This window comes from Epinephelus fuscoguttatus, linkage group LG18 (genome assembly GCF_011397635.1).
Source record: "Epinephelus fuscoguttatus linkage group LG18, E.fuscoguttatus.final_Chr_v1".
In the NCBI taxonomy this organism is placed as follows: Eukaryota; Metazoa; Chordata; class Actinopteri; order Perciformes; family Serranidae; genus Epinephelus; species Epinephelus fuscoguttatus.
In genome coordinates this window covers 16,717,280-16,732,382 of record NC_064769.1, presented here as the reverse complement: position 1 = coordinate 16,732,382, position 15,103 = coordinate 16,717,280, and the positions used below count along the sequence as shown (strand labels likewise).

Below are 15,103 nucleotides of genomic sequence, written 5' to 3'. Positions count from 1 at the left end.
TCTAAGCCCAGCCCCCCTTTGGGAGGAACTCATATCAGCCACTCACACCCACGGCCTCATTCTTTCAATCATTACCCAGAGCTCATGAATATAGGTGAGGGTTGCGACATAGATGGACCAGTAAATTGAAAGCTTTGCATTCTGGCTCAGCTCTCTCGACACCACGGCAGCCCGCCACAGCGCCCACATCACTGCAGATGCTGCGCCAAATCGCCTCTGTATCTCACACTCCATTCTACCCTCACTTATGAACAAGACACTGAGATATTTGAACTCCCTCACTTGGGGCAGTAATTCACTCCCAACCTGGCAATCCATTGTTTTCAAGCAGAGAACCATGACCTCAAATTTGGAGGTGCTGACTATCATCCCAACCGCTTCACACTGGGCTGCAAACCACCCTAGCGCATGCTGTAGGTCACGGTGTGATGAAGCCAACAGAACCACGTCATGTGCAAAAAGCAGAGATGCAATACTGAGGTCCCCAAACCAAACTCCTTCCTTACGGCTGTGCCTTGAGATCTTGTCCATGAAAATCACAAACAGCATCGGAGACAAGGGACAACTCTGGTGGAGGCAACCACCCACTGAAAATGTGTTTAACTTTGTGCCAAGTATGCAGACACAGCTCTCCCTTTGGTAATACAAGGACCAGATGGCTCATAGCAGCAACCCTGGTACCCCGTATTCCCACAGTACACCCCACAAGACTCCCTTGGGACGTGGTTGGAAGCCTTCTCCAAGTCTACACTGTAAGGGTAGTCTTTGTAGTCTTCTAGTCAACAAAATATCTTTTGGTTTTGGGCAGTTGGTCAAAAGAAGACACCTGAATGTGTGACCTTGGGCCCTGGGAAATTGTGAATTGCCCTTTTCAACAAGTTCTGACTCCAAACTCGTCAAATGCCAATACTTGGTCAGTGGCCTTACAAGTCAAACTATGCTGCTCTTAATGCCCCTCTAGCATCGCTTTTGGACACTCAGGGATGGCATGTTAGTTTCGGCACTTTACACGCATAGTATCTTTTCAAAATAAACTTCCATGTTCACATGAAATGCAGTTTTACACTCCTTCAGTGCATACAGTCCTTTTAAAAAACATAAACTTCCAATATAGGTTTATGTCATTTTTTAAGGTTAACTTTCTTGGGTTTATGCAACAAAAGTATGTGGTATGGTTTTTTGGGGTAAAAAAAAGTATGGTTCTTATCGACACAACCTGAGGTACGTACTGTGACATGTCTCTCAAACATCATGTGACATACCATGCTACATTTGCAAATTAACCCAACATTAATTTTTGGTTTCACATTGGACACAAACAAAGGTCTCCTGGCTAAAAGGCCTATGTTTGACCCATCCACCACCACTCCCCCCACCCTATATCTACTTAATCACTTTCTTAGTGTTGCTCAGAGTGTAAAATAATGATGCAGCCCAGTGTATCTCTGACAGACGTAAAAGGATCACCAAGGGCCACCTACTCACTGACCAAGGGTTGGTATTTGACCGGCTGGGAATGAGAACGGGTTGCATTTTTTTGAAATCAACAGAATTATTGTTAATGAAAGTAATCGTTAGTGAAAACCCAAAATTATACTCCAGTGAATGTACCAACACAAGTTAGAAGACGTTCTTTGCTATGTAATACAGATGTCACATAATTTGTTTCTCAGACATATTTCATAAAATGTTATTACAGCTGACTGCACAGAATGGTATGACTTGTCTGGTTTACTCATCCATCATCACTCATCTAAATGGGACAAGGCATCTGTGTCTCAGATACAGAATCATGCAAAGAATATTTTACACATACAAATTAACATTTTAGAAAATCTGATTATGTAAGGTGGGGGCTTACAGATTGGTGTACTATATCAGCTGTTCCAAACTCTGCCTTCGAGGGGACTCAAAATCTGGCTTTTTTTTCTTCTGGCCACAACTGATTGGCAATACAGCTGATCAAGAGTTGTTGCCTTCAAGCTCTTGACTGGCTGAACACACCTGATGCAGCTAATTAGCTGTGGGTACAGCAGGGGAAGATGGGAAGCAAACAGGGCTAGAGTACTGCTAAAAGAAAAAAAAAAAAAAAAAGAAAAAAAGAAAAGAAAAAATCCGGCCAAAACCAAATTTAATTTTGTGCTCTCACACATGGGAAATTTGACCCCAGCTGTCAGAGCCTACCTGTACACAGTGCCAACCAATACACACAAAAGCATCCTACAGTTATTATATTCAAAGTAAATTTATATACTGACATACAAGAAGCCAAACAAACATACATGCAGAATTTATATACACAGTGGGTGAGTTATGTACTGGGTGCCTGTCTGGTTGTTAATTCCACAGCAGTGCCAAAGTGTATGGCAGTGCAAGGAAGGCTGAAATTAAAAGTGTATGGATTGTGCAATAAATTATAAATAGAGGTTAGCTACAGAACAGCACCCATTGAGCTGAACTGCCAGGACACCCAGTCCTCCTTAAAATCACTTCATCTGGGCAGATGTTCATCGACACAGGTGCCTGAACCTGCATTTCAAGGGCACCCTTAATTAAAATCCATTATGTATAATGGATATACAGTATGTCATGTGTAGGTGCTGCATTTTATAGTGCCTTTATGAATTCAGCTTATTGGACAGACTTCATGTCAACTCTAGCAATCCTACCTGCCAAACAATATTTCTAAACCTTTAGAAGTGAAAAGGTTAAGTGTAGCTTTTCTGGAATAACACCCATATAATTATACAGACATGTAGATCAATAGAAGTGTGTAAAGGCGTGACAGTTGTGAGGAAAAATCTTTAGCAGTTCAGCTTGTGTCTGCATGAAAAAAGACAGCATGGAAGGAAAGTAGTTAATATAATGTGATAAATGTCTGATGTCGAAGCTGCCGGTATGGATGTTGACAGGTGGCTTGTGCATTCAGATGCTCCGACGTTCATAAATACTGTATGCACATGAAGCTGTACTCTGATTTACTGCATGCATATGTGTGCACGTGACTCTGACGACTCACACAACTTCAATGTGACCTCAGTGGCTTTTGTGACTCTCTAAGCAAGACGAACTGTCTTGACGTACGGCTGCTAGACTTACAGCTAAATGTCAGCTTGCGTGTGTGTACTGTACAGTGCATATGCTTTTGTGTATGCGTGCTCGTGCTGTATGTGCGCCGGAGCGCATATTTCTGTGACAATGTGTTTGTGAGTAAATTAAGCTGACAGCAACACCAGTCCCCACATGGCTCAGCAACTGTTAATCACATTAAGGCACAGCTGCATTCAGCAGTCAGTTCTGACACCAGCAGGCTAAATTTTTCCAACTCAAACTCAATACAAACTGGCATCTGCATTCATACAAAAGTGAGAGTATGTAAATGTGCCATTTATAATGCACAAGACGGCATCAGAGAGGCTGCAAGAGCAAATTTGAGTAGTGGTATTCATCGGGTTGTATTTGCGGAAAAATATATTAAAAATGCATGTGGGTGGATATGAAGACAAGTTTGCAACTTTATAAAATACCGATTTAGATTTCATTTAGATCATGATTACTAAGAACAATTGCATAAATTCCACACTTACAAGTCTAACTTGTTTGTCAGAAAAACTGGAAGAAAGCCCGCACACAAACGCAGACTGGTGGGGTCAGGATCAGTAAAGGAAGGCCTGAGGCGTTCCATCCCACCATGCTGCACCAAGCAAAGGGATTCAACTCTGTAAACCAGGAAATCAGAGAGATAGCAGAAAATCCAGGAGGTGAAGCCTGTGATTTATTTTCTTTTGTCTGTCTGTCCCAATTGGGCCACTTTTTAAGCAGAAACTGCATGTTGGCACAGGATGACCTCAGGTATGTCATGGTGGTCTGGCTATCCTTGTCTCTCGTGTCTCCCGCTGCTCTGTTTGCCTATCCCAAATAATCCCAATCAATACTGCTCTACTCTGCCGTTGCAGTGTATTTTTAAAAGCTCTGCACACTCACACACTCACATACACACACACACAATCCTAATATACATAAACAACCTAGGCATGCTGAAAAGTTATTACAGAGGGCGTCGCAATATAAGCCCCGCCGACACATTTTACAACCTAAATTTATGAGTTGCAACCTGTTATACGGGAGAGAAAGGACTTGAAAAGGTGGGAGGCTTAACAAGGCACCACTTGGCTCTTGTACTGAAGTGGACTCAGTGTTTGTACACTCACCTCTATATTTTTATATATTGAGCACATAGCTGCCACTTTGGAGCTAATAAGCAAATGGTAAATCTCAGGGATTTCGGAAATGCTATTTCTTAAAAGGCGTGACACGATATAAAGGGTCATTTCTGATTCAGTGGCCCTTGGCATCCAGTTGCATGTTGTTTTCTCACCTGTTATAAACCATCTTGTGCAGTGGTAAAGCCACAGAGGGTGGCACAGGATGGCAGCTGTCACCCAAAAAGGTGTTGCCATGCCAGTGTTGCTATCCAAAATGGAGTAGAAAAAAAGGCTGCCTGGATTTCAACACCTCTATTTTGTTGTTTTTTGCTACCCCATGACATTTGTATCCTTTTCATATAAAATTGACATTGATGAGTTAAACTGTTTGTCTTTTATCTCATCGAGTTTGAGTCTAACAGCTTGTCAGTCACTGTAGAGTCATTCAGTACCCAGCGGAGCAGTGAGGAAAACACTCGCGCAGCCTGGTGCTCTGAGCCGGTAAGCTGACTGCAGCGCAACCGTGTTGAAAGGGAGAAAAACTGGAAGGTCATACTTGTAACTCCTTGAGGTGTGCCTGGCTTGATTTTGCAGTTTGTGAGTGTATGCACTGTAATTCCAAATTCTCTGGTCTTCAGGCTCCTCGGTTACGTTGCTCCATATTTTAGACGGTGGAAAAAGATAGTGGCTCTCGCTTTAGGACAGTCTGGTGCTGTCAGCCTCACAGGGAGTTAAAAGGTCAGGGTAATGTACTGTAGCTCCAGTAACAGTTGATTCATGCTGGGGCCTGATAAAAAAAAAAAAAAAAAAAAAAACCTTGAAAGCAATCCTAAAATGAAAAGGCAACCACTGCAGCAAGGCTGAATTTAGGGTGGTATTGTTAAAACTTGGCAATAATATGAATATATTAGAGTGATAGAAAAAATAAAGGTTTGTCTGATAACAAAGGTGATTCTAGCAATCCAAAAAAGAGGAGACAGTGTGTGAATGTGTGCGAGTGTAAGATGCCCCATAAATATCAACACTATCCTTTTAGCAAGGACATGAAAGGTTAAGTTGGAAACATTTTTATCACCTGAAACTATCTCAAATCAAATCCTTGCTGATGTTACTGACTGAGCTACACCTCCCATCCCAACCAGAAGAGCTGGTCTAAAAGCCTAAGCTGTGAGTCACCGGCTGAATCCAAATGTCCTCCCTCTGGACCTGCAGACTGATCCCTGGCGGACTTCAGTCACACCTACTGTGACATGTTCACTGTCATCACATAAAGTCTGCGAGGGCAGAGACTGCAAGTTGCTGATGGACAGGCCTCAGGTCTCTTTCAGCCATTGCCATGGAAACGTTCAATCGAAAATTACAGTCATGTACGCTGATTGCTCAAGTTAATGAATAGTGTCTGCTTATCTGTCCCTGCGGATAGCAAGATATAAATCCTATATAGATCTTTTTTTGTAGCTGAACAAAATTATATTCATTAATTTCTATACAACATATCGGCTACACAGTTTAAAATACACACAGGCTTGCAAAGGACTATGACTAAATAAACTGGGTTGCTTACAACAGAAAATCTTATTTTGTTGTCTGTCGACCATTGTTCGCCTAAATATTGGGCGTTACATTGCACAGCTTTTAGCCTATAAAGTAGGCTGCAATAATAAAATGCTTTTTGTTTAAGCTACCTCTACATCCCACATCCATCCATCCATTTTCATCCACTGATCCGGGGCCAGGTCACGGGGGCAACAGGTTAAGCAAAGCGCCCCAGATGTCCCTATCCCCAGCAATGCTTTCCAGCTTCTCATGGGGGACCCCAAAGTTTTCCCAGACCAGATGAGATACGTTATCCCACCAGTGTATTCTGGGTCTGCCCCAGGGCCTTCTACCAATGGGATGTGCCCAAAACACCACCAGTGGGAGGCGCCCAGGAGGCATCCTGATCAGATGCCCGAACTACCTCAACTTCTACTCTGATCTCCCTCCGATTGTCTGAGCTCCTCACACTATCTCTAAGGCTGAGTCCCGCCACCCATCTGAGGAAACTCATTTCGGCCGCTTGTATCCACTGTCTTGTTCTTTCAGTAACTACACATAGCTCATGACCATAGGTGAGGTTTGGGACGTGGATGGACCAGTAAATTGAAAACATCGCCTTCTGGCTCAGCTCCCTCTTCACCATGACGGACCAGCGCAGCACCTGCATCACTGCAGAAGCCGTACCAAACCGACGATCCATTTCATTCTGCCCTCACTCGTGAACAAGACCTCGAGATACTTGAACTCCCTCGCTTGGGGCAGTTACTTTCTCCAAAACTGGAGGGGGTAGTGCTGTATATAATTTATGGTGTACAGGATTCAAGTAGCACTTTAATACAATTATTGTTTTACATATTCATATTTATTTTTTTTTTAAGTTGGCATGTTAATAGAAACAAAAAAACTACAATGTCACATCCCTATGGCAATGAATTGCAGGTAATTAAATCAGTAAATTCGGTGATGTCGGCACCCCAAGTGAGCTTTTCTCCGCTTGAGGTCCCTTGTGGGCTAGATAAACTGTCCTCAGCAATTCCCAAAGTTCCCGGGAACATGCTCGCAAAGTATGCAGGTGCAGTGAGGTGCAGACATTTGGTATTAGCCAAAATTTACACTGTTCATAATGTGCTTCCTCTTTGTGTGTGTCTTCTTTATTAGGTTCTACTGGCTTCACTCAAATGGAAGCAGCATTATCAAGGCTCACATAAAATTTGCAAAGTGATGCCAATCAGTTGAACAAGCAGTGGACATTACCATCAGTCAGTGTAGGATTGTTTTAATACAAATTAAGTTGAGCCCCTGAATTACACATAAACTCTATTTTACTAAATCATTGTAACAATGAAAGCCTCTTACTTTTTCCCTTCCCATTAATATGACAACAATATACATATATTGTTGTCATAAAGAAGACGATCACGTCCCCAAATCACCTGCCTCCTCAATATTAATGCTACCGCTGTAGGCAACATCAAAAAATATCCCCACACTCTTTGAGTCATAGCATCAAAGAGCGTGGTTGGGACTGAGCAACAGTATCAACAGATTATACTCAAAGGGGGGGCTGTAAAGAGCCACTCTGAATTTGCTACTGGCAAATTTAAACGCTTGAACCTTGCCATGGTTTTAAAAAGAACTTGAACATGACCTGAATCTGAGGAGCATTCACACGTGTGTCAAAACAGTCAGGATGATAAAATAACAAAGGGTAATGTATGAGGAGACAAAAAGCCTCATTGCTACCCAATTACAGTGTGCTAATAAAGATATCTGTGTCTGGATTATGTTCAAAGGAAACTTCTTTTTTTTTTTTTTTTAATAAATGAAACACTACATTTGTATAATGCACTCCAAGTCTCAAGGGGATTGCTGAGGTGGGTGGTGGGTGTACAATGCAAAGGAGCTCACATCCTGATCTGTGGTTAGCTTTAAGCCACAAAAGTCCTTTGGGTTAAGGTTAGGAAAGATTGTGTTTCCATTTAATGTTAATTTACTGTGGACTTTTTCAGTACTACACTACCACTAGGATCTGCTTCCTTTAATACATATCTGCAATTGCAAATCAGTTGTATATAAATATAATTTTTGAGAGTGAGGGTCGGTAGAAAATGATCAAATGACAGCAGTGTGTGTAAAGACAATGTTGGGAAGGTTTCTCAAAAAACATTCCACAAAAGATAACTGAATATTGAATACTGAAATTATATATATACTAGTCCATACCCATTGGTAGCTTTGTCACCTATCTACCAATCCTCAATGCCTATGTGCAGTTTCACATAGATTGACCACGTCAGTGAGGAGAAAAACGTGGGACAGACAGAATGACTGACTGACAGAATGACACACTGACAGTTTCTGTGATTATGTACAGCATACCATACCATGACTTAGTCATACCAAAAATTAGAAAAAAAACAAACAAACATTGGGCCACAGGGGGAGCCACAGCGATCGGTCGCATTTTAGCCATTTTTAAGGATTGTTCTGTTGTTATAGCGCCACCCAGTTGCCAATTAGAGTTAAATTTCTCCAGTCACCTTGAGGTGTCCTGTTCTACATATCTACCAAGTTTAGTAAAAATCGATATGGCGGTTAGGCCTAGATAAGAAATTAGCTCTCTAGCGCCCCCATTTTGTTTGATGGGGTCAATAATGGAGGGGTCCCCTCAGATTATGTGTGGTCATATGCCTACAAAGTTGCGTGGTGATCGGTGAAACCCTTGAGATGTTATACACCTTTATGTGATGAGCCACGCCCTCCCCAATATTCATTGCCTTATAGAAGCTCAGTTTTAGTAAGTTTTCCAACTTTTGCCAAGAGGGAACTTTAGATATTGGTCCCTAGATTATGTTCATCCAGTTTCATGCGGATCGGTCAAACTTCCTAGGAAGAGATCGATTTGAAGTGTTTTTCAAAAAATTCAAAAAGGCGGAAAATCTATACAACCAGAAGTTATGGTTTCTTGAGGCAAATTTGTTCCTCACGAGGAGAGGCATCTCTGTGCAAAGTTTCATGTCTCCATGACATACAGGGTATGAGATATGCCCATTCAAAATCTGCAATTTCAATCAGTTGCTATAGCGCCCCCCTTTGGCCAATTGATGTAATATTGCTTCATTCTATTTCCCCATGACCCTCTACCACTGTGCCAAATTTCACATGGATTGACCAAGTCAGGGAGGAGAAACACGTGGAACAGACACACCCACAGACAGAGTTTCCGTCATTATAACTTGTCTGCTGTCTTTTTATATTTGAATAAGTGATGAATTTGGATTACTTTTGGAATACTTCCAAATCGTCTTGCTGAACTCATTTGTCTTGGTGTCATATTTTCATGCCAAAAACACATAGCAGTGTTCTGACTGCACATCTCCTCTGCTGTGGCTGTGTGGCAGGTGCACTGCACACACTTTTTAAAAATCTGTGGTAACATGGTAACAACAAGTGAGTGTTGCTCTCAGGCTGAACAGAATCTATTTAATATGCACTTCTGTTATGTCATGTAAAAAAATCACGTAGGCTATCGATCAGCTGTGGGCTCAACTGGAGACACAACCACCTAAAAGATGGGCAAATACCTTCTTTTTTTATATATATGTGCTATTTAAACAGAAAACATATGTTTTATATTGTGATTTACAGGAAATGACAACCAGTGTAACCAACAGCAAGGAGGTTGTTCTTCGCGATCGTCATTTACCAGGAACTTTTTGCTCCCTGGTGATCTCCCTCCAGTTAGCTGCTATATAGGTTTTTGTCGTTAAGTGAGGAGGTGTTGTGTCAATAAATCCTGGTTTCAACTTTATAAACCAGCCGTTCTTTCTCTATTGTGAGCAGCAGGAATTAATCGAAACAAGGCGTCTGGCAAAATTAAGCTAAAAATGGCAGCGCTGCGACACACACGGCCACTTACAGCATTCCAATAGAAAACCATGCAATCAAACTGATGCTCATCTGCATTGCATTCAGTTAGGACATGGTGTTAGAGCAAATAAATCAAACACAAGAAAGTAATCCCCTTCCTTCAAGTAATCTAGTTTTTTTTCATGAAATGTTGGTAAGTCTTTGAGTAGATCTACACATAACACAATTACCTAGCATCCCTACCCATGAATAGCCAGTAACCGCCATATAACGAGGAGATAATTACTATGGTTAGGTGCAACCTGTCGATCTGCAAACATGGAGAAAAGAAAGAAAGACAAAGAGAGAAAAAGGAAATTTCTGATGCTGAGATTGAAGTTATTTTAGGTGAAATGGGGTTGAGACAACATTTTATCTTCTTCTGTTAGTAATGGTGCGACAGGGACAGGTGAATTAAAGGCCTGGAAGGAGGTAATGGTCGCCGTTAAGTCATCCAAAAAGTTAAATGAAAATGATTCGATATGAAACTTGATGCAAAAAAATTCTGATAATGACAAGCTATATGTATTTGCGATCCTTATTTACACAGGTAATATGAGCAGACAGAAGCAGGTGAGGATTTTGTTTTTGCCTACGAAAAGACTGATGAAAGCTGAAATACATGTAAATTTCCTTTGGCGAACACTCTACATACAAATTTGTTTTGCTCACGTTTGATTAATGAGACCCAGAAGAATTAGAACAGTAACTGTAATGAAGTACCATTACTGACATTTTATAACACCATTACTTGTATTCCATTACTCCCCAATCCTGTGAATAGAAGGGAAAAAACATAACTCGAAAATTGAACCTGGTTCAGCTCTAGCCAAGCCAGCCCAACTTCATCACACTGACCTTTAAGCTACGACAACCAAAGGATCACTTCACCAGCTGCTCCTGAAGCTCATCTCAGCCAGACAGGGTAAGCACGGCTGTCTGTGACAGAGGATAACCCCCCCCCCCCCCCCACCAACCTTCTTTGCATGGCTGTTTGCTCTGTGTCTCTTCCAAGTGTCAACACCAGCCGCATTCTCATCCTCTGCCACACTTCTCTGAATAAACTAATAAATATTGTTCCCCGCCATTAACTGAGCAAAATTACCGCACTCTCCACTGAACTTCGACCGTGTTCCCTTGGAAGACGGCTTAAGTGCAACAGACAGCCTCTCCGCACAACCATCAAGCCTCTCTTTATCTATTAGGGAAACTGGTGGGAGTGTTCGCATACTTGTGGTCTGCGCAGTTTAACTTGAGTGTGTACTCCCCACTAAGCAGCACCTTTTTTTTGTGTGTGTGTGTGCTCATGGCGGAAAAATCATGTGAAAAAGTCAACCAAGGATTCACTGACTTCAATAAGGAGAAAGCTAGGGTAGCATCACGTCTTTTTTTGAGCAGCGAGATGGTTCAGAGAGCAGGATCAATGTCCGGGATTAGGAAAAAAGCTTTATACCAGTGGTATTGATTTTAATAAGAGTTAGGACTATCAGGACTGAAGTATAAACCACTTATGCATATTGATGATATGGTGAGGACAATTTCATGAGACATGTGGCACTTTTTCAAATTAGGATGCATGTAGTTAGTGTATATGGGTTGACTGTGCTCGCTAATATGTCTGGTTCTATAGAGTAAGATATCCACACATTGTGTGCTGTGTAGAAAAGTTTTTGTACCCTGGAGCTATCCCCAGAGCAAATTTATGACTGTTTAAGTATGGAAAGTTTCATTCTTTTGTAAATTAAAAAAAAAAAAAAAAATAGGGAACTTAATCTGTGTTTATCTTACTATATAATGACGGAAACTCTGTGTGTGGGTGTGTCTGTGTCTCTGTTCCACGTGTTTCTCCTCACTGACTTGGTCAATCCATATGAAATTTGGCACAGTGGTAGAGGCTCATGGGAGGATGCGAATGAAGCAATATTACATCAATTGGCCAAAGGGGGGCGCTATAGCAACCAGCTGAAATTGCAAACTTTGAATGGATATATCTCATGCCCCGTATGTCGTAGAGACATGAAACTTTGCACAGAGATGCCTCTCCTCATGAGGAACAAATTTGCTTCAAGAACCCATAACTTCTGGTTATATAGATTTTCCGCCATTTTGAATTTTTTCGAAAAACATTTAAAATCGATCTCTTCCTGGGAAGTTTGACTGATCTGCATGAAACTCGGTGAACATAATCTAGGACCAATATCTAAAGTTCCGTCTTGGCAAAAGTTGGAAAACTTACTAAAACTGAGCTTCAATAAGGCAATGAATATTGCGGAGGGTGTGGCTCATCACATAAAGGTGTATAACATCTCAAGGGTTTCACCGATCACCACGCAACTTTGTAGGCATATGACCACACATAATCTGAGGGGACCCCTCCATTATTGACCCCATCAAACAAAATGGGGGCGCTAGAGAGCTAATTTCTTATCTAGGCCTAACCGCCATATCGATTTTTTCTAAACTTGGTAGATATGTAGAACAGGACGCCTCAAGGTGACTGGAGAAATTTAACTCTAATTGGCAACTGGGTGGCGCTATAACAACAGAAAAATGCTTAAAAATGGCTAAAATGCGACCGATTGCTGTGGCTCCCCCTGTGGCCGAATGGTGTTGTTTTTTTCTAATTTTTGGTAATAAAATATCACGGAAACTGTCAGTGTGTCATTCTGTCAGTCAGTCATTCTGTCTGTCCCACGTTTTTCTACTCACTGACGTGGTCAATCTATGTGAAACTGCACATAGGCATTGAGGATTGGCATAGGTAGAAGGTGACAAAGCTACCAATGGCTATGGACGAGTAATGTACAATAATACAAAAAATATAATAATAATAATAATAACACAAAAAAAAATCTTAAATCTCCATCACAAAAGCTGGAAAACCTGGTTTGCTGGTGATCAGCATCTTCTTGGAAAAAAACAACAAAAGTGTTGGAAGCAGGGGACATAAAAAAAAAAAAAATATTGGTGAAAATTGGTTCATGCAGGCATTTTTGCAGTTAAATTCTGCAAAAATGGATCTAATGAGGCTTTAACATTATGCAGTAAGTAATGTAACTGATAAGTACTAAATTATTAGCCAAAATGTGAACAGAGGATTAACCAGAGAAAAACTTGCTCAGATGGATGGACAGACATTTATGTGATCTCTCTTTGGGTTTTGTTTCTGTCTCTTCCTCTTGAGGTCTCTCACACACCAAACACATACAAAAACCGAGTCGCACACTACTTGGACTTGGCAGTAGATCAGCTATAGCCTCTTGTAGAGAAGCCCTGGGGCTGCAGACCCACAGCTGTAATCACTGTGTTTTGTCTGCAGCGAAGATTGAGGACTGCTGAAAGTGGAGCTGAGCACAGAATGAATTCAAGCACTGTGAAACACAGGCACACACACGCGCGCACACAAACAAGACAGCACCGAACTACTTTCATGTGCTACTTCAAAGCATCAATTAAACAGGAGAAAAGCTAGATAATAACCATAAGGTTATCCTCATCGTAATGAGCCAAAGTATTCGTTGTGACACATCAAAAAACTTCCACAGCTTCTAGCCAGCACACGGAAATACATTAACACCACAGCGGGGAATAGCATGCACAGAGGTGCATGCAAATAAGGGAGTAATCTTTTAAAGACAAATCTTAATATTTGATAAAACCACAATGTGTTGTGACTTCAAAGATTTTTTCTGGAAAGGGAGCTTCACTCGAGCAATGACATCTACATTATGACATAGTTTTACGTGCACAGGTATCACCTTCTACAGGGGCTCTATACAGGCTTGTCATTGAATATTGCACTTAATGCATATTTTTATCCATGTGTGATGGGAGAGCAGTTCTTATTTGCCAAAAAAGGTCAGTGCATGTTTATATATGAAGCATCAACAAACAATAAATTAGCGTCTCAATACCCAACGATGTGCACAAATATTTTTCCATTGCAGACTCTAGTTTTGACCGTGGCTTGACAGCATCACACACGCAAACAGCCTGTTAACACCCACAACACTTTTTGCTGTGTACAGTGCACTGAGCATGAAGAACTCTGTGCACTTGGCCGACATTAATGACCGACGCTCTGCACCAAGCATAGTGTGCGAGGAGAGCAACAGCCAAGTCCCTGACTGGTATTGGTCTTTTCCTGATGCTAACCAAGGGCCTAAGGAGAGACTAAAATACATCTTGAGAGAATCACAAACCACCACTCCCAGCACCTACAATGCCATGTACAAGTCATCAGGGGCAATAAAGCCAGAGTCACAGGTCAAATCAAAGCACCGAGCAAGGAGCCAGACACGTAAAAAAAAATCTGATCAAACTTCAGAGGGAAGAGGGAGCAACCAACAGTAGCTCACAGCATGCCAGTCCCACATCATTAGAACCAGTTTTCACAGACCTGGAAAAAGGCATATCCAGGGGGTGGTTGAGTACAAAAAGAAAGGGCTTTTCAGTGTACCCTGTGTAATAGAATACTCCACAAAGAACAAAAGATGAAAGCCAACCACTCTCCAAACTTCACTGCATGAGAAAATTGCCGACTTATGCACTCTGATAGCAGAATTCACCATCCTCTTTCGGGCAAGAAAGAGATCACTGATTGGACAGGTCAGTGAAAACATAGTGGCTCCACAAATCACTTCATGTGCCTCATATTCAGACAAAATTCAGATGACAATGTATACACTGAAGGTGGCCCTTCAAGCTGTTTCAAGATCACCAAAAAAAAGTGGAAGGGAGAAGAAAACAGCAGCAGTGTTAAGTTGCCTTCTGTCTCTGGATAACATGCAAAACAACCTGTTAGTTAGCTTTGTAACAACACAAACACATGGATGACTTTCATGAATGGAGTATAAATTAGACACATTTTGCTCACTAGATGGAAAGGCAGCGTCCCTCCCCTCCTGGTGGACTACATTTGCACGTAATTTTGGGAAAAAATATGTACAGTTGTTAATGGTGAGAGACTTGTTTCTTGATCCTGTTTAAAATTGTGCTATGAATTACACATATGACCTTTGATGATTCAAAAGACAATTTTGCAAGTTAAGAAAGTTGCAGTTTGTCTTCAAAATTGTCAAGACTAAAAAAAAATTACTTAGACTACACTAGGACCCTACAATACCAGAGTAGCGACACACATTGGTCAAGCGGAAAGTTGGTCACGTGCCATCTAGCGGCAGGATAGCACGTTGCATATCCGACCAAGAACTGAATGAACTTCAGTATTGCTGCATTGCTGCCAACCAGGAATTCAAGCAAATCTAAAAGCATAATCTACCATAATCTACTTAATAGGAGCATCGGTGAGCCTTTTACAGGTAAAAAGACAAAAGTTGTCTACAGTAATATTACTCTCTACATTTTGAAATAAACAAATTATAAGCATGACTTAATATGACCAAGACACCTAAAAGTAAAAACAAGGCCGTTTTCATCAACTTACAAGC

At 41.3% G+C, this 15,103-nt stretch overlaps 1 protein-coding gene across 4 annotated transcripts in view; it reads right to left on the bottom strand.

Annotated features, from left to right (window-relative positions):
* Positions 1-15,103, bottom strand: part of LOC125905619 (astrotactin-2-like) — a 431,706-nt gene that overhangs the window by 260,075 nt on the left and 156,528 nt on the right. Inside the window, exon 1 of one of the 4 annotated variants that reach the window (XM_049603726.1) lies at positions 10,631-10,834. The exons of 2 other annotated variants lie outside the window; for them this stretch is intronic. The gene's annotated coding sequence lies outside the window, so the exon portion shown is untranslated. One more of the 4 variants, XM_049603725.1, reaches the window with a different exon arrangement.